General features: G+C 39.1%; 1 pseudogene; it reads right to left on the reverse strand.

Moving 5' to 3' along the window:
• Nucleotides 1-6721: 6721 nt before the first annotated feature.
• On the reverse strand, nt 6722-12589 carry LOC114280266 (uncharacterized; annotated as a pseudogene).
• Between the last annotated feature and the right edge of the window lie 8311 nt (nt 12590-20900).

Raw genomic sequence — 20900 nt, forward strand, 5'->3', positions numbered from 1 at the left:
CATGAGATTTATACTTTTTCTTCGAACTTACACCTTTTGTGAAAGGCCAACTTAAACCTATTTCGGAAGTCACTTATACCTTTTGTGAAAAAAAAAAATCATCAAATTTACACCTTTTTCTTAACCTTATTCCTTTTCGTGGTAGTGCTTATATTTTTTTTTAAAAGTTACTCCTTTTGTGTAAGAATTTGTGGCATCAAGTTTATACTTTTGTGGTTATATACTCTTTCACAAGAGGTGTAAGTTTGAAGAAAAAGTTTAAATCTTATAACAAAAATTATTTCACAAAAGGAGTAACTTTTCAAAAAAAATATAAGCACTTCCACGAGAGGGTCAAAATGTGTAAATTTGATGAATTTATCTTTTCACAAAAGGTATAAGTGACTTCCGACAAAGCTTTAAGTTGGCCTTCCACAAACGGTGTAAGTTCGAAGAAAAGGTATAAAAGTTATGCCAAAAATTGTTACACAAAAGGAGTAACTTTTCAAAAAAAATATAAGCACTTCCACGAAAAGGTATAAGCTTAAGCAAAAGGTGTAAATTTGATGAATTTATCTTTTCACAAAAGGTATAATTGACTTCCGAAAAAGGTTTAAGTTGGCCTTCCACAAACGGTGTAAGTTTGAAGAAAAGGTATAAATCTTATGCCAAAAATTCTTACACAAAAGGAGTAACTTTTCAAAAAAATATATAAGCACTTCCACGAAAAGGTATAAGCTTAGGCAAAAGGTGTAAATTTGATGAATTTATTTTTCCACAAAGGGTATAACTGACTTCCGAAAAACCTTTAAGTTGGGCTTCCACAAAAGGTGTAAGTTCGGAGAAAAGGTATAAATCTTATGCCAAAAATTCTTACACAAAAGGAGTAACTTTTCGAAAAATATATAACCACTTCCACGAAAGGTGTAAGCTTAAGCAAAAGGTGTAAATTTGATGAATTTATCTTTTCACAAAAGGTATAAGTGACTTCCGAAAAGGGTTTAAGTTGGCCTTCCACAAACGGTGTAAGTTCGACGAAAAGGTATAAATCTTATGCCAAAAAATCTTACACAAAAGGAGTAACTTTTCCAAAAAAATATAAGCTCTTCCACGAAAAGGTATAAGCTTAAGCAAAAGGTGTAAATTTGATGAATTTATTTTTTCACAAATGGTATAACTGACTTCCAAAAAAGCTTTAAGTTGGACTTTTAGAAAAGGTGTAAGTTCGGAGAAAACATATAGATCTATGCCACAAAGAGATGTAAGTAGCTTCGCAAAACGTCCAAGTTCCGTTTTTTTTGTAAGTTCCTAAAATCCAATCACACTGTATTTTTCTTGTTCGGATAATGGCAATGTGAGAGACAAGGGCGTTTCGGAGGGCTTGGCCTTTGTCCCAGTAGAACTCCGTTTCAGAGAAGACGAGTCTGTGAGGGCTTGGAATAGCGACTCCGACCCCAAATCCAACCAAGTATGTCAATGTAAAAGAGAACCGTTTTTAATATAAAGCAACGGACAGAGAGAGAGAGAGAGAGAGAGAGAGAGAGAGAGAGAGAGAGAGATAGACTGAGATCAACAGACATAGAGACCTAGATGGACACTGATCGACAGAGGGACCGAGATCGACAGAGATCGACAGAGAAGAGACCCACATGGACACCGACAGACCAAGATCGCTGGAGACAGACCGAGATAAACAGGGATCGACAGAGACAGACCGATATCGACACAGAGAGTCCAAGATCGATAGCCAATCTTTCAAAAATTCTTTGATTTGCGGCGTCGGTGCAAGTGGAGTTGCCGATCTCAGAAGGCTGTGAGCACCGGAGCCCACCGCGCTTGGGTGGTCAGCGGGGGTCACGAACCCTTTGATTTGTTCAGTGGTTGTCTCAATTGGTTTATGAACACTTCGAAATGTTACTCCTTTTGTGTTTACTACTTTGAGATGAACATATGTTACTCCTGTGTTTATGAACATTTTCAAATGAACCCTTTCTTACTCCTTTTCTGGTTATCAACGCTTTCAAATGTTACTCCTTCATTAAAATATTTACAACATTTTGGAAAAGTTACTCCTTTTGTGTAAGAATTGTTGGCATAAGATTTATACTTTGGACTTTTTCTTCGAACTGACACCTTTTGCGAAAGCCCAACTTAAACCTATTTAGGAAGTCACTTATACCTTTTGGGGAAAAAAAAAATCATTAATTTTGCACCTTTTGATTAAGCTTACACTTTTTACTGAAAATACTTACACCATTTTTTAAAAGTTACTCCTTTTGTGTAAGAATTTTTGGAATAACATTTATACTTTTGTGCTTATATACTCTTTCACAGAAGGTGTAAGTTTGAAGAAAAAGTATAAATCTTATGAGAAAAATTATTTCACAAAAGGAGTAACTTTCAAGAAAAATATAAGCAGTTTCACGAAAAGGTATAAGCCGAAGCAAAAGGTGTAAATTTGATGAATTTATTTTTTCACAAAAGGTATAACTGACTTGCGAAAAAGCTTTAAGTTGGGCATCCACAAAAGGTGTAAGTTCGGAGAAAAGGTATAAATCTTATGCCAAAAATTCTTACACAAAAGGAGTAACTTTTCGAAAAAAATATAAGCACTTCCACGAAAGGTATAAGCTTAAGCATAAGGTGTAAATTTGATGAATTTATCTTTTCACAAAAGGTATAAGTGACTTCCGAAAAAGGTTTAAGTTGGCCTTCCACAAACGGTGTAAGTTCGAAGAAAAGGTATAAATCTTATGCCAAAAATTCTTACACAAAAGGAGTAACTTTTCAAAAAAAATATAAGCACTTCCACGAAAAGGTATAAGCTTAAGCAAAAGGTGTAAGTTAATGAATTTATCTTTTCACAAAAGGTATAACTGACTTGCGAAAAAGCTTTAAGTTATCCTTCCACAAACGGTGTAAGTTCAAAGAAAAGGTATAAGCCAAAATTCTTACACAAAAGGAGTAACTTTTCAAAAAAATATAAGCACTTCCACAAAAAGGTATAAGCTTAGGGAAAATGTGTAAATTGGATGAATTTATTTTTCCACAAAAGGTATAACTGATCGACAGACTGTTATCGACAGATATAGATACCGTTTTTAGTATAGAGCAACGAACAGAGAGATAGAGAGAGAGAGAGATAGACTGAGATCCACAGACATAGAGACCTAGATGGACACTGATCGACAGAGGGACCGAAATCGACAGAGATCGACAGAGAAGAGACCCACATGGACACCGACATACCAAGATCGCTGGAGACAGACCGAGATAAACAGGGATCGACAGAGAGAGACCGACATCGACACAGAGAGACCAAAATCGATAGCCAATCTTTCAAAAAAACCTTTGATTTGCGGTGGAGGTGCCGATCTCAGAAGGCTGTGAGCACCGGAGCCCACCGACGCTTGGGTGGTCAGCGGGGGTCACGACCCTTTGATTTGTTCAGTGGTTGTCTCAATTGGGTTTATGAACACTTCGAAATGTTACTCCTTCTGTGTTTACTACTTTCAGATGAACATATGTTACTCCTTCTGTGTTTACGAACATTTTGAAATGAACCCCTTGTTACTCCTTTTCTGGTTATCAACGCTTTGAAATGTTACTCCGTCATACTTTTCGTGAAAATATTTACACCATTTTTGAAAAGTTACTGCTTTTGTGTAAGAATTGTTGGCATGAGATTTATACTTTTTCTTCGAACTTACACCTTTTGTGAAAGGCCAATTTAAACCTATTTTGGATGTCACTTATACCTTTTGTGGAAAAAAAAATTCATCAAATTTACACCTTTTTCTTAACCTTATACCTTTTCGTGGAAGTGCTTATATATATTTTGAAAAATTACTCCTTTTGTGTAAGAATTTTTGGCATAACACTTATACTTTTGTGGTTATATACTCTTTCACAACAGGAGTAAGTTTGAAGAAAAAGAAAGTATAAATCTTATGAGAAAAATTATTTCACAAAAGGAGTAACTTTTCAAAAAAAAGATAAGCAATTCCACGAAAAGGTATAAGCTGAAGCAAAAGGTGTAAATTTGATGAATTTATTTTTTCACAAAAGGTATAAGTGACTTCCGAAAAGCTTTAACTTGGGCTTCCACAAAAGGTGTATGTTCGAAGCAAAGAGTATAAATCTTATGCCAAAAATTCTTACACAAAAGGAGTAAGTGTTCATAAAAGGTGTAAATGATTTATACTTTTCTTTATACTTTTCAGTAATCAGTTACGCCTTTTCTGAAATTCCTTACGCCTTTCTTGAAAACTTATACTTTTCTTGTGACCATTTACACCTTTAGTCATATAATATATTATTTTATTAATTTACCTGGAAAGTGACCTGCTTAGCAGGTCACCAATGTGTAAGTTTCCAAATATTTTGATATAACCCAATACATATAAATGTGTAAATGCAAAATGGAAGGGTGTAAGTGCCTTGCATACCATATGCAAGGCACACATGAGAAAAGTCCTAAATCAAAATAGTGATAAATAGCTCTCAACTCCCTAGGGCAGTTTGGGAACATGTTAAAAAGGTCAATTTTTTAGTTTTTAACTTTTTTATATAAAAAAGTTATAAAAATGTCAAAAAAAATAAAAGAATTACTTTTTTATCAATTTTTTAAAATATCACTTGGTTCCATAATCAGACCTCAAATCAACCTCAGCTTCTCCAAAAGTAAGAAAATGATTATACTTTTGAATTATTTTGAATGAGGCATCTTCGTCCTTATACGTGGGCCACTTTGACTATTTATTTGGTACTAAAAAACATTTAATGATAGAGAGGAATATACTTTTGCAGTGGAATAGTTATTGTGGTGACGTTTTTTATACCTTGTTTCATCCCTCATTTTTTAAATGAAGAATTAAAAAAATGGGCAGAAAATAATATATAGGGGAGTCTCTCTCGTTTGTAATGATTCCTCGAAATATTTTTAATTGAGGGTATTTTGTGACATAATCAGAAGGACATCTTTCTTTATATAGTGCAAAGAATTGTTCCTCCATGTAGTTTTGGCTGTTCTTGAAAGTCCTTCAAGGTAAAAGGAGATTGGGCGGATGGACCACTGTTTCGGATCTTGTTATCAGAAGAGAAGGAGAGTTCTTCATCAGTATATAAATCGTGTATATTATTCCTGTGTATCCCTAATCTAATGTTGTCGTCTTTACTGTAAACAGAGAAACAACAATTTTGACATAACTCATATTGTAGAAAATTTCAACTTACAAACAAAATATTATTTTCTGTCAATTTTTTTAATTCTTCATTTAAAAAAAGAAATGAATTAAAGGGGCTAATATATGGGGTCTCTCTCGTTTCTAATGATCCCTCGAAAATGTTTTTAATTTGAGATATTTTGTGACGTAATCGAAAGGACATCTTTCTTTGCAGAGTGCAAAGAATTATTTCTCTGTTTCTGCTTTTGCAAGTATTCCCCGCCAGACTTCGTCTCTATTCTTCAAAGGAATTTTCCTTTTTGATAAAAATTCTCTACATTTGACGAACTCACCCCCTTTCTGATATACCGTCAACTTGTTGTTGGAGAGTGAAGTTTTTCTATATTTAGATGATAGATTCTGCCGTTAGTTCTGGTGAGATCGAAAAATTTCGAATTGGTAGTTTGGATCTTCTTTGTGCATTGAACCATGGAGTAAAACCAACATGTTTAATCCCAACCAACATGATCCTACCCAAAAAAAAAAAAAAAAAAAAAAAAAAAAAAAAAAAAAAAAATTCTATAAAAAAGAAATGAAAAAGAAAGAAAGAGGTAAAACCAACTTTTTAACCAACAATGTTCCAAAAGGTGAAACTCAATAGAGAATCAAGCAATTATTTTCCAATTTCACACAACGAAACAACATTTAGCTATGGAATCTAGGGGTGAGCATGGTCCGGATTGGATCAGATTGGGGTAAAACCAGGACTAATCTGTTATCTACAGTTCCTGGATATTATAACCAATTTAATTCGTTTAAATCGTGGAACTAATCCAAACCAATCCATTTAAATATGAATTGGATCGGTTTAGGACTACGGATTCATATAATTAAATGACAAAAAATATATATATAATGCTTTAATTTCATAAAAACATAAATATAGCACTATATTAGTTTCACAATAGCGACATACTGCTCTAGAATTTAAATAACCATAAGAAAACTGATTCTACTATAAGTATTTAGATCATTACAAATTTAAACTAAAAACTAACAAACAAAAGTAATAAAAGAAGATACTATGCAAGTTTAGGTTTGGATTTAGGTTTTATATGGAATAAGAGAAGATACTATGCGGGATGGTGTATAATAAAAATATAGACTATTTGTATATGGTCCAGATCGGTTCCAATCCGGAACCATGAGGTTCAATCCAGAACCAATCTGTGAACTACGGATTTTTAATTCTTCAATCCAAAACCGAACCACGAATTTAAAAAATCAATCCAAACCTCCTGAATTAGACTGGACTGGATCGGATTACGGATTTCACGAATTCTTTACTCAGTCCTAATGGAATCTGATCACATAATAATTATTCAACAAACAAAAATAGTTGCTTTGCACCAAGGTAGAACACAGACATCAATCAATCAATTCTCGACAATTTCATGGAAAGTACACATATTACAATGGAATCTCAATTTCTTAGATCGTTTTCTTCACCTAATTCACACTTGCACAATCAAGCTCTTTCTTAAGAGTGAGCGCTACTAGATCTAATTCAACTGGACATGAAACTTAAAAGATGGCAAGTTACTTCATGTATTTGTGGAGAAATTTCCAATGAAAGTCATTCTTGATGGTGTCGTTGATGAAGCGTTTGGGAGCCTTGGACTCACCACGAGCCTGGTTCTTAAACACCACGTCATCATCCCACCTGACCAAATGCCAAATAAGAAAATAATAATATCTAAACACTGCTCTACCCAAACTCACAAGCGAACCTCAAGAAATGAAGAACCATACGGAAGTTGGGATCTTCAGGAAAAACTGACCTCCTTTTCACATTAAAAGATGTTGGATTATTAAGAAGAGGGTTTCCTCATACCAATGCTACTACTTTTGTTAAAATTCCACCTACTCCACCTACTACCACTACCACCTACTCCACCTACTACCACCTACTCCACCTACTACACACCTACATACTCTACTCTTCTATATATATGAATCATTGTAAACATATTCAATACAATCAATAATCCATACAATTTATTCTCTCTCTATTTCTCTTTATACATTAAATTTTACATGGTATCAGAGCAGGTTTAGAACCTAGCATTTTTCGCTTCACCGGCGGGCGGCAACCTCACCTTAGCCTTCCGCCGGTCCTCAATCTATTCCGCTTATTTTCTACACATACCTTCCCATCATTGCCCAAATCCTCTCTCTCTCAGAGGCAACCCAGCAACACCCACTCGAGCTTGCTCTCGGAATGATTGAACCAACCTCTCTCTCATAGCACAGCACAGCACATAGCAAAGGGTTACCAAAGCAACAAAAAAAAAAAAAAAAAAAAAAAAAAAAAGCTTCAACGACAACAATGGCTACCTCTTCCAAGATCTTGACACTATGCTTCATCACCACTCTGATCTTCTTCTCATCATACGGCGTCGTTGCGAGTGTGGATCACGAGCACCAGTTGGTGGTCGGGTGGGGGGTTTTACCCACCACTAGATCCGAATGCAGGGGGACCATCGCCGAGTGCCTCGCCGACGACGAGGAGTTCGGGCTCAATTCTGAGGTCAGCAGGCGCATCCTAGCCTCAACACGCTACATCAGCTACGGTGCGCTTCAGAGGAACACTGTACCCTGCTCCAGACGTGGCGCCTCCTACTACAATTGCCGATCTGGTGCCCAGGCCAATCCCTACTCGCCGCTGGTGTTGGAACGGAAAATGACAGAGGAAGCATGCAACGGCGGCCTGTGCTCTCTCGGGCTCGGATGGGCTCTCTCTTTAGTTGAAAGAGAAGAACAACCAAAACAGGGGGCTGCTCTTTAAGTTGAAATCAGGCTCCTTCTCGGCTCTCGCTCCTTGTCTCCCTCATCGTGTTCCAATGAAAATGGACTAAGCTCTTACCACCACCCATTAAAAAAAAAAAAAAAAAAAAAACGCAGATTCATCTCGTATTTCCACTTTCAAACCCACAATCCTTTTTTTAATCAACCCACTCCCTCTCTCTCTGGTCCCTTTTTCTCTCTCTCTACCCAAGGCCATCCATCACTTTGTCAACTTTCCAACCCTTTCCTTCACCTTTTGCACCTCACTCACCGATTGATGTTCCCACTACCTTCATTTTATTTTATTTTATTTTTTTTATCTTTCTTTTTTTCATCAATATTTCATTATTCTACAACTCAGTTGGTGCGCCTCAACCCCTTTTTCATTATCTTATTCTTTTTTTTCTTCAAAAAAAAAAAAAAAAACAAAAACAAAAACAAAAAAAAACAATCCATTCACAGCCAACTCGGTTTTCATTCCACAAACTTGTCATTTTTTTCATGCCGGGATCAACCCCGATCACACTTTTACACCAAAAAAAAAAAAAAAAAAAAACAACCACATCCACAGGCGGGATTTTTCTTCTCTACTCTGCCGCCGGTCTCTTCTTCTTGCCTCCGTCCTGGGCGGCCCTTGACGGTGCTGCCTCCGTGTTTCCCACGCCGCTGAGCACGTTCACTCCCCCCTGCTCCTCCACTACAGCATATGGCGGACCTCCAAATCGGAACATCACAGTGGCCTTCCGCTTCAGCTCCTTGTTTTCCACTTTTAGTACACATATTTCTGCTCGCGCATCCTTATACATGCGCTGGAGCAGAGCCAATTGGGTGTTTAACTACTGCACCTCATTTGTCCTACTCTGGAGCCGGTGCGACAAGTTTGTGACTGCAGTCATGGTCTCCACACATGACTTCAATGTATACTGATTGGCCTCAACATCCGATTGCACTGCCATTCTTTGCTCCACTGACCGCATCGGAAAGTTCAACGGAGCAAAACCAGAGGCGCTTGGTTGAGGTTCAAGTGCAACCGCACCAGTTATCTCTCTTGTGGACTCATTGAGGTCGGGAAAGAGCGTGAGCAGACCATGGGAAGAAGAGGCCATTTTCTGGGTACCAGAGTGTTACAGAGTATCTCTCTCAGCAAAACGAAGAGTTTTTCAGAGGTTTTTCGCAGGTTTTTGTCTCAGCCTCTGCCTCAGCCTCAGCCTCCATCTTGGTTAAATAGCCAAGGCAGACACGCGCATCGTGCGCCACTCGGCGCTAGACGACAACATGGGCGCGCAAGCTAAGGTAGTCACGCGCTTCGCCATAATGTCCGGCACACCTTTTTATGGATTGGGCACGCCTTTTGACAGATTGGGCACATCTTTTGAGGGTGCGACTTTTTAGGGGTCCGACAAGACTCTGTAAACTGTCCCGACATTGATTCCGGTTAGCTTTTACAGCGGTCCGGCATGACCCCATAAAACTGTCCCGACATTGATTCCGGTTAGCTTTTCCAGCGGTCCGGCATGACCCCATAAAACTGTCCCGACATTGATTCCGGTTAGCTTTTCCAACGGTTCGGCATGACCCCATAAACTGTCCCGACATTGATTCCGGTTAGCTTCTACATCGGTCCGGTGTGACCTCGTGAACTGTCCAGACATTATCTGCTACAACGGTCCGACACGACCATACAGTGTCTTCTCCAACGGTGTGATACGACCATTCTGTGTCTTCCACAACGATTTGACACAACCATACAGTGTCTCCTATCTTATTTTATTTTATTGTCCTTTTATTTTCCTGTTTGTTACTCTCTCCAAACTCAAGTTGGTTTCTGTTTATCCTCCTTGAGTTTGAGGGGGCTGTTAAAATTCCACCTACTCCACCTACTACCACTACCACCTACTCCACCTACTCCACCTACTACCACTACCACCTACTACCACCTACTACACACCTACATACTCTACTCTTCTATATATATGAATCATTGTAAACATATTCAATACAATCAATAATACATACAATTTATTCTCCCTCTATTTCTCTTTATACATTAAATTTTACAACTTTGACCTTAAGCTCTTCTTCTTGCTTTTGTCGATCGTGAGGCATGATATGGTCGGTAAGTATTTGGAATACTGCCGTTAACAATTTTGCTCAGTGGTGAGGCCATAAAGTGGTCAACGTGATATTAACAATTTTGAGGGTACAACCACAATATGCCGCGTCAATGTGTTCAGATCTAACAAGTTCATATAAAATCATGAATTCAGAAGTTTAGAAATGCCCTAGTCATGACTTATCAGTTATGGACAAAGTCGGTGGAATCATGAATAATCTTACAAGACCACAAATTCATAATAAACTCCCGGTTTCCACTACTAAAAAAATAAAAATAAAAAACATATTTGTCGTTTCGTCCATAAAGCACACACCATTAAATATTTTGTAATAGACAGCTGGAAATATCTCAAAAGAGAACTTACATTATGGAGCTTCTCTTCTGCTCTTTCCTTCTTTATCTGTTTAAGTTCAAGCAAAAGAGCTTCTGTGTCATCCTCATCATCCTCATTGTCGTGTCGTCACTAAACACAAAATAATGATACTTCGGTATTAACAAAATTCAAATAGTACATTTACACGTCATCAAGTGTTAGAGAAAAAAAAAATTCAACTATATTCACATGCACATTTGCATATTGTCTTCAAGATTATACTTTAAAAACACTTCATCCTTTTTAGTAACTGGTTTGAAAAAAATGGAGCAGGTCTATCAAGCATAATTGACAATCACACCACAAGTTGAAGAGTCATACAATTCAAACAACAAATCAGGCCATTGGTATAAGCTTTTTGTTAGCATAAGAATTAATTCAGGTAAGTTTGCAAGTAAGTTTGCAATGAGTGACAACCTTCCATCGTCGTTTTTAAGTTCTACATTGGCATCATCAGCATCTACACTGCATGGAATGAGGTGATCTTCAACATCTCCTTTGCCCCTGTAAAATAAGTAGGAAATCAGTTGAATAATTACTTATGCATAGCTAGTGTTTTTGGTACACAAAGCAGAATGGAAGGTAGTGTTCACCTTCCAATAGAAGGTGGCTGCCTTTTCTACGATCTCTATCGTCTACAACCATAAATAATTTGATACAAAACAATTACAAAATACTGTCCAACAACAACAACAACAACAACAATAGTAAAGGAAGAAATATATTGCAAAAAAGGGTTGTCAAAAACCTTTCTACCAATATAGGACTTATCCTTCGACGAGAAATGCCTCCGTTCCCGATCCTCCAACTCATCACGGAGATTCCGCTTCGGCAATTCCTTTTTAGCGTCTTGCCCATCCTTTCTGCGGCAAATATACCAATTAGTGACCAGTTTCTGTAGATAGGTGTTAGAAAGAAGAACAGCTGCATGCATATATGTAGATGACATAGAAGTACTACCATGGCCGCATAAATAAAGAATTAAAAAAAGAAAAAATAAACAAGAACGGATAGGCCTGGTTTGAAGTACTACCAGAACCCAACCAAAAACATCACAATGCCTGGTATTTGAAATAGAGGGGCTCCCCATACCCATATCAGCTGTCAACCACAATATTTTTCAAACTCTTGCAAATTCAATTTTAGAACACCCCCAGCTTTAGTTGTGTGTTCGTCTTTTGTGCTGGAAAACTAAACATGTGGCCCTTATATTCAAATATGTTTTTCACTTCACTAAAAAATGTTTGCCAAATAATTATTTTCACAATCCCCCTGTCGGCAGAGAAAGGGACAAGGGGCGGAAATTGCAAAGAACCAGAAAGAAATTGAAGCCAAATTTCTTAGTTAAGTCCCATCCCTAAGTATCATGATTGGGTTGACAAGGCCAGACCATCACCGTCTTTATCAGCACATGGTTATTAAGCTTTCTTATTGTAGAAGCTATCCTCAAATTTCAACTTCTCCTAAACAGAGATGTCATTGATCTGAATCTTTTGAGTGCATTCCCTCACTACAAGTGAAAATTTCAATTTCTGAGCAGAGGTGTCATTGATCTGAGTCTTTTGAGTGCATTTCCTCACTATGAGTGAAATTGCTTCAGTGTACCTACTGTTTATGATGTTTCAAATTGAAAGGCTCAGATTTCATTTCATGCATTATATACTAAAACTTAGCCATTTTATCAAGTATAAATTGTAATTCTTGTTTCCAAATATTTGAAATATGAAGTTCCTAGTAAGGGTTGTCAAAATCCTTAAAATCATAAAGGCTTAACTTGCGTGACAATAGGAGACTCAAATCTCAAATTGCATCTTAAGGATCACAATTGGATATCATTACCTCAGACCATATAATCCGTTTTATTAGACGGTATCCACCTTAATGGTTTTCCAGAATATTCATATTATGCAATCAAACCCTAAAGAGAATTATAAACCTAAATAAGTAACTAAAATGTGGAAATTGCAGAAGTTCCAACCTGGGCTTTAGGGTTGTGTGAGAGGCAATGTCCCTTGAAGAGTATTTTTGGGAGGGGCCGAAAATTCGGGTACCACCTTGTTCACTACCACCTTTTGCAGGTGCCAATGTAGGTCAAGCTGCAGTCGACATGTTTTGTAAAAGTCAAACCCGATATTTAAAATCCAGTGAAGAATAAAACCTTATTCGATGACTCTATGCAATCTAATATTTCTATCAAGTATAAGATCTATTACAAGGTGCTAAATCTATTACACCAACAACTTCCTATCCCTCTCTCCTTTTCAATGAAAGAATAAATCTATATCTATATCTATTCTACTATAAAATGTCATTAGAAGGGTAAAACATTTTTAGAACAGCATCATCGCTACTATGGTAAATAATGGTCACAGCATTTTGCAACTCACAACTTTAAAAACCTTTTCTAGAAATTTAAAAATCTAAGCATTTTTTTATTATAAAAAAAATTATTGATATGGTCAAAACCTGCAATCCCACACAATTAACATTATAAATTTTTGCACAGAAATATTCAAAACATGTGATATAGCCACCAAGTACAAGCCTACTGCGTTAGCTTTATGTAGAGAACTCATTGAGGCATTTCATCAAACAGAAAACAAACATGTTTCTTGTTGAAACAATATATCCAAACAATGAATCTTTTTTTTTTTTTTTTTTGAACAAGGAAATGCCAGACGTGTTAGAATTTACCATAACCCACTCCACCTACCACCTCCACTAACACTCACTCCACCTACCACCTCCACTACCCCTTCACCTACTACCTTCTTCTCTTCTATATATGAATCATTGTAAACAGAATAAATATAACAATCTTGTTGAACATCAATCAATAATATACATCAAATTTTACATGGTATCAGAGCAATAAGATTTAAACCTGTATTTTTTTTCTCACCGGCGGGCAGCCGGCCGGCACCTCTGCCTTTGCTGCCCGCTGGAATTTTCTACCCATACCTTTCGCACTCTCTCTCACTTCCTCACTGTTCGCTGCCAACACCACTCCATCAAGGTTCGCCGCCCTCAATAATCCGAATAAACACCTCCGCGCCGGCCGTTTTCCGGTGACCGCCAGTTTCAGTCCTGCCAGTTCCGGCCTTTTCATTCACCGGCCATCCGCACAATGATGGATCGGTTGAAGAAGCCCCGGAAGCAATGGAATCGATGCACCTCTGAACCATGCCGAGATTCTCGGCCAGAGGCGTCAATCGCTCGCCTGATTTTAGGGTTTTGATGGAGTCCTTGCTGTTGCTGTAGTCCTGAATCTCTCCGCTGCCGGCATCTTCGCCTCCACCACCCGTAGCGCCAGTCGCTTCTCCGCCTCCGCTGTCGACTCCCGCTATGCATCCAGCACCCACACATAGACACCACACACACTTTCTCTCCTCTACTTCCCTTTTCTCGGCATGAACTGCTCCAAAACCCAGACAAATCTCAAATGGTCTACTTTTTTCCTTTTTTTTATTACTCTTATTATTATATAAACTACTCCATGCACTCCTGTTTCCCACTCCCCTTTCTTTTCTTTTTTTTTTATTATTTTCTTTTACTCCATCTTTTGCACAGCACCACCACCCCTTGTTCCCCACTCTCTCTCTATATATATTTATATATATCAAACCCATACCTACTCACCTTTTAAACCACATGCTGATTCACGCTACCCTTCCTTTACCCACTTTACCTTTATTTATTTTATTTTATTTTATTTTATTTTTAATAACCAAAACATAAAAACAAAATAAAAATATATATATATATATCACAAAAAAAAAAAAAAAAACCACACTCATTTTATTCACTTCCGGGATCCTTCCCGACCACCATTTTAAACAAAAAAAAAAAAAAAAAAAAAAACAACAACATAAACAAAAACAAAAAAAAAACAAAAACAAAAACACAACAACGGCTTTGTTTTCTTTTCTGCAGACGGCCACACACCGACATCCCTTCTCTACTCTGCCGCCGGTCTTTTCTTCTTGCCTCCGTCCTGGGCGGCCCTTGCCGGTGTTGCCTCCGTATTTCCCACTCCACTGGGCATGATCACTACTCCCTGCTCCTCCACTGCAGCATATGGCGGCCCTCCAAATCGGAACATCACGGTGGCCTTCCGCTTCAACTCCTTGTTCTCTGCCTTTAGCACACTGATCTCTGCTCTTGCCTCCGTATTTCCCACTCCACTGGGCATGATCACTACTCCCTGCTCCTCCACTGCAGCATATGGCGGCCCTCCAAATCGGAACATCACGGTGGCCTTCCGCTTCAACTCCTTGTTCTCTGCCTTTAGCACACTGATCTCTGCTCGCGCATCCTTATACATGCGTTGGAGCAGAGCCAGCTGGGAATTTAAATGCTGCACCTCATTTGTCCTACTCTGCAGCCGGTTCGACAAATTTGTGACCGCCGTCATGGTTTCCACGCATGACTTCAGAGTATACTGATTAGCCTCAATATCAGTTTGCACCGCCATTTTTTGCTCCACCGACCGCATCGGAAAGTTCAATGGAGCAAAACCAGAGGTGTTTGGTTGAGGTTCACTGGCCACCGCACCAGTTATTTCTCTTGTGGGCTCGTTCAGTTCTGGAAAGAGCGTGAGCAGGTTCTGGGTAGCTGGACGGGAAGAAGAGGCCATGTTTTGGGTTGCTCAGTGTTTCAGCGCAGGGTTTACAGAGTGTTTCAGACTGCCAAAATTCAGAGGTTTCAGAATGGTATGCCTCAGCCTCAGCCTTCGTCTTGGTTAAATAGCCAAGGACGATCCGCGCATCGCGCGCCACTTGCCGACAGACGCCACACGGGCGCGCCAGCCAAGGCACTCACGTGCCTCACCATCATATCTGGCACGTCTTTTGATGAATTGGGCACGCCTTTTGATGGCACGCCTTTTGACAAACTTTGGCACACCTTTTGAGGGTGCAACTTTTTCAACGGTCCGACATGACCCCATAAACTGTCCCGACATTTGATTCCGGTTAGCATCTCCAACAGTCCGACATGACCCCATAAACTGTCCCGACATTGATTCCGGTTAGCTTCTCCATCGGTCCGGTGTGACCTCGTCAACTGTCCAGACTTTATCTGCTACAGCGGTCTGCCACAACCATACAGTGTCCTCTACAACGTTATGACACCACCATACAGTGTCCTCTACCACGTTATGACACCCCCATCCAGTGTCCTCTACAACGTTATGACACCACCATACAGTGTCCTCTACACCGTTATGACACCACCATACAGTGTCCTCTACACCGTTATGACACCACCATCCAGTGTCCTCTACCACGTTATGACACAACCATCCAGTGTCCTCTACCACGTTATGGCACCACCTTTCAGTGTCTTCACCAACGGTCTGACACGACCATACCGTGTCTCCTATCTTTTTTTATTTTTATGTATTTTCTTGTTTTGTAACTCTCTCCAAACTCAAGTTGGTTAATTCCTATCCTCCTTGAGTTTGCGGGGGGCTGTTAGAATTTACCATAACCCACTCCACCTACCACCTCCACTAACACTCACTCCACCTACCACCTCCACTACCCCTTCACCTACTACCTTCTTCTCTTCTATATATGAATCATTGTAAACATAATAAATATAACAATCTTGTTGAACATCAATCAATAATATACATCAAATTTTACAAGACGGCTTACAACAAATCCAAAGAAAGTAAAGACCTAAGCTCTAGAGGGGGATTGACAACCCAGTCAAGTGGTAGCATGCCTTTCAAATGGCAAGAGGCTACCCAGTGAGCCGCACGGTTGGTGTTTCTAGGCGACCAACTGAAAGAGATATTCCTTCGAGACCACGCAAGACGAATGTCATGGATAATGGCCTGGCAATCCCAGGGAGGTACCAATTCGAAAACACATAAGTTGATAACTGATTTGTTATCTCCTTCTACATGGACTTGCTTGAGGTTGAGGGTGTGAGAAAAGGCGCAAGCCATTCGGACCGCTCGGGCTTCTCCTTGAATGGTTGACGAAACATGAACGATAGAGGTTCTGCCATCTATCAACTTTCCTTCCCAATTTCAGAGAACAACAGCCAAGGATGCCCTCGACCCATCTTGGGAAAAACTGGCATCACAGTTAAGTTTAAATTGGCCTGAACTCGGAGGACTCCATCTGCTGAAAGGAAGCTCTGCCACTCCTTCGCTTTGTTAACGGGTATCATTTTGGATTAGAACAAATAATTCTCTCCAAGCAAACATAGCTTGTTACAGAGTTGTCGTGGGGTCTAGAGGATTATGGTTAAACACCCAATCATTGCGAGATTTCCAAATATACCAACCCACCATCGCCACTCTCCCAATAATCTCTACCTATTCTACTTTATTGGAGCACATATCCATAAGAGAATTGGTCCATTCAGCCACAGAGTTGCACTCAGTTAAATAAACCCCTATGCCTAACTCACTGCCAAACCAAACCGATCTAGTCCAAGGGCAATAGAAAAGGAGATGCTCAATAGTTTCAACTGGGCAGTCACAGGCTGGGCATTGACTAGATGGAGCACATCTTCGGCGGAACAGATTTTCCTTAGAGGCCAACTTGTTTTTGCACACCCACCACCAAAAATGACGAATTTTGGGAGGGACTTTAAGGGACCAGATTAACTTCCACTTGCTCGCTGAGGGGGATAAGGATGAGGAGGCCACGGACGAAGGATCATGCTGCAAGGTGTCTTTAACGGCAACGTGGTATCCGCTACGAACCTCATAGTCACCCTTCGGGGAAAAATGCAGACAACCTCATCTGTTTTATCTTCGCAAGAAATAGGAATGGACTGAATATTGTCTACAACTTCTGTACTAACCACATTCCTCAATTTGTTGATATCCCACTCTTTATTGTTAGGAACAATAACATCTGTAACACTTGAGATTGGGCAATCTGGAGGACGAGAGTGTTGGACTGTGAAATCTGGAGTGTTAGGAAGCCACTTATCCTCTCAGAACTGGATTGATGCCCTATTGCCTACCTGCCACCAAACACCTTTTTCAAGCAAATTTCTGCCTTGGAGTATTCTAGCCTAGGCCCAAGACGCTGTCCTCCCCTTTTGCGCTTGCATAAACTCTGCATGAGGAAAATAAATACCTTTCAACATTCTTGAACAGTAGGAGTTGAGGAATTTCAGTATCCTCCAAGCTTGACGGGCTAGGAGAGCAAGATTAAAGGCTTTGAAGTCACGAAAGCCCATTCCACCCTGAGATTTTGCAACTGAGAGACTGCTTCATTTTACTAAGTGAGTACCTCTACTCTCCGGATTCCCTCCCCACCAAAAGTTTCTCATGAAGGCATTAAGTTGATCGCAGAATTTTTTGGGAAAGACAAAACAGGCCATAGCATAGGCAGGAATTGCTTGCACCACCGATTTAAGAAGGATTTCAAGACTTGTTGGTGATAAAAGGTGTTGTTTCCAACCCTGCATCTTTTGAACCACCGGTTCAATCAAATACCCGTAGGCTTCCATTTTCGATCAGTCCCAAAAGGAAGGGAGGCCTAGATACTTGGAGTCAGGCATCATGGAAGAAATGCCCATAAGCGAACCGATCTCATATTGGATTGAAATGGGAGTGTTGGATGAGAAATGAATGCTAGACTTCTCCTAGTTTATCAATTGGCCAGAGGCAAAGCAAAACTCCTCCAAACATGCCTGCAGATGTTGACATTGAGCCGTAGTTGCAGTAGAAAACAGGAGAACATCATCAGCAAAAAGTAAGTGGGATAAAATAGGGCACCCTCTTTTCAACTTGATGCCTTGTAATCTATTAGCAAAAATACTTGCAGAAATTAGTTTGGAAAAGACATCCGCAACCAAGGTAAAAAGGTAGGGTGAGAGATGATCTCCCTGGCGAAGGCCTCTTTGGGGAATGAAGGCCGCTCTTTTTTCTCCATTAGCAAAAATCGAGAAAGACAGAGTACTGTCACGACCCAAACCCGCCCCTATAGGTTTATTATCGTAACCGGCCAGTAATCCTTGGATCACCAAAGGCCTCTTGACATGATAACATATAGCAGGGGTTGCGGAAGCAAATAATCAAGACATACATAGTCCATAGAGCTGTGCAGACATACATGGGATAGATAACTTAAGACTTTTTTTATAGCAGCGATACAAACTTTACACATCACTTACAGATACACATTACTAGACGTCTTGTCCAAACATAACAAAGTATAGACATAGCTTAACATGGTTACAAAAACAACCATAAAACTTGACTTCAACGGAACCTCCTCGGGAGGCACAATGGTTGGCTGGCAAAACTAAAACATAGGCCATCAACTCCCGACCTGGTCACGTGCTGGTTCACCTACATACATAATATAAATAGTGAGTTAAAGCCCAGTGAATAATAGCAGAGCAAAGACTTTAATGAATGATGTCCCATAACCATGGCTGAAACTGAAATTCATATTCACATTCTTATTCTGAGCATATATAGAATTCAGAGTTCATACTTAGTCTTACATAATACATCCATCAGCGATGATAGATCATACACAGAATATCTTAAATCATACTTGTCAGTTCTATATAAGAACCTCAGGCCGGGTAAGAATAACTTGTCAGTCCCATGAAGGGACCTCAGAATTGGGAACTTGTAAACTTTTCAGTTCCACTAAGGAACCTCCAACCGGGCATAGATGGCTTGTCAGTCCATAAGGGACCTCCATGCATATACTTGAATCATAGCATTATGTCATAATCGCTTGTTAAACTTGGACAATCATTCATTGCATAAAACATAACATTTCATAAAACAGTTCTTAATCCGTGAGCAGAAAATAATTTACTTGAACATAACTTTACTAAGTTATTACTCACAGATAACCGGTAGCTCCAGGTAGACGGTAAAGTGGGCAATTTAGCTAACTTGAGGCGCATGACCTACATAACATAGCAGATTCATGCATGAAACGCACACTCGGATTGCACATAACTTATCTCATTTGTTCTTAGTGTTTTTCTAGCCTTTAACCTCATTATGAAGTCTTAATCATGGCCTGGGAATGTCTAGAACGGAATGATGATGCAAAAATATACTTGAAACACTTAGCCAAATTTTTGCTAAAATGGGGGTCTCGCTCGAGCATAGCTTCCTTCGCTCGAGCGAGCATGCCAAAAGTGAGTGGTCGCTCAAGCGCACACTCCTTCGCTCAAGCGGTCTGCAAAATACGAAAAAGTTCTGGATGCATGAAATCTTTGCCGGACAGTCGCTCGAGCGTGAGACACAATCCTTCGCTTGAGCGTAACTCTCGTCACTCGAGCGTGCCTCCAGATGCACACACACCTGAGAGCATGCAATTTATGCTCGAACCAACCTTTTTGTCACTTGAGCAGAAGTACAAAATAAGGTTGGTCGCTCGAGCGTGGAATCCTTCACTTGAGTGAGGAAAAAGAATTCTCGGTTTTCCAGATTTGCTTCCAATCTTCAAAACATGGATTCAACTCTTCAAAACACATCTCTTGGGCCCCAAAACTTGAGATAACATAGTAAACTTGTAAAACATAAAGAATTAAGGATCATTTCACAAAACTATGGCCCAAGAGTTTGCCAATTGCACAAAATTCAACTTAACTTTGTAAATGTTTGAAGAACACGACATGCACAAATTTTTCTTGAATCCAACATTTTCAAAACATGATCAAACTTGGAAATTTAATGGAAAACATGATAAATTCCCAAAATGTAAGTGAGATGAACACATCCATGAAAGAAATCTTTGAACTCATGCTCAATTTGTGAGAAAATGTACATGCATGCATGATATGGCCAATTCCTTCCAATTCTAGTGCAATTCCTAAATGAATTCACTTAATTCACCAATGATCTTGTAGAATCGAATTCAATCACTCAATTAAGAGTTTAGTCTCTTACCTAGAGGCTTCAATCTACAAAAATTGATGTTGAGGCTCTACAAATCTTCTTCAATTAACAACATTTCCTATCACCTCCCTCAGTTTGAGCTCAATTCCTCAAGTCTTGATCCAATTCTCCCTTCTCACACTCTCTCTCATGTTTGGTGTTGAAGATGGAAAATGGTAGAGTCAAAACATGTATAAGGTGTGAAACAATCTTGTAAAAGCCCACTCAATGGCACACTTGTAAATACCTTGAGCTAAACTAATTAACATTAGTTATTCTAATTTAATCGTTCCGATTCAACGTTTAATTAAAATTACTATAAAATCTCATAAATCCTACCTAACACATAAATCATATCAATTTCTGAATCGGATGCCGATAGGGCCTTCAATTCGTAAACCGAAAGAAAAACATAAACATATTTTCCCACGTTGAACAGATATATACCATAATGCAATGCACACATGTAATCAATTTCAGGATTTCTTTTTAATTGCCAATTAAACATAATTAATCATAGCTTAACATTAATCAGGG

Source organism: Camellia sinensis, chromosome 7 (assembly GCF_055761805.1).
Source record: "Camellia sinensis isolate YWXY chromosome 7, ASM5576180v1, whole genome shotgun sequence".
NCBI classification, from domain to species: Eukaryota; Viridiplantae; Streptophyta; class Magnoliopsida; order Ericales; family Theaceae; genus Camellia; species Camellia sinensis.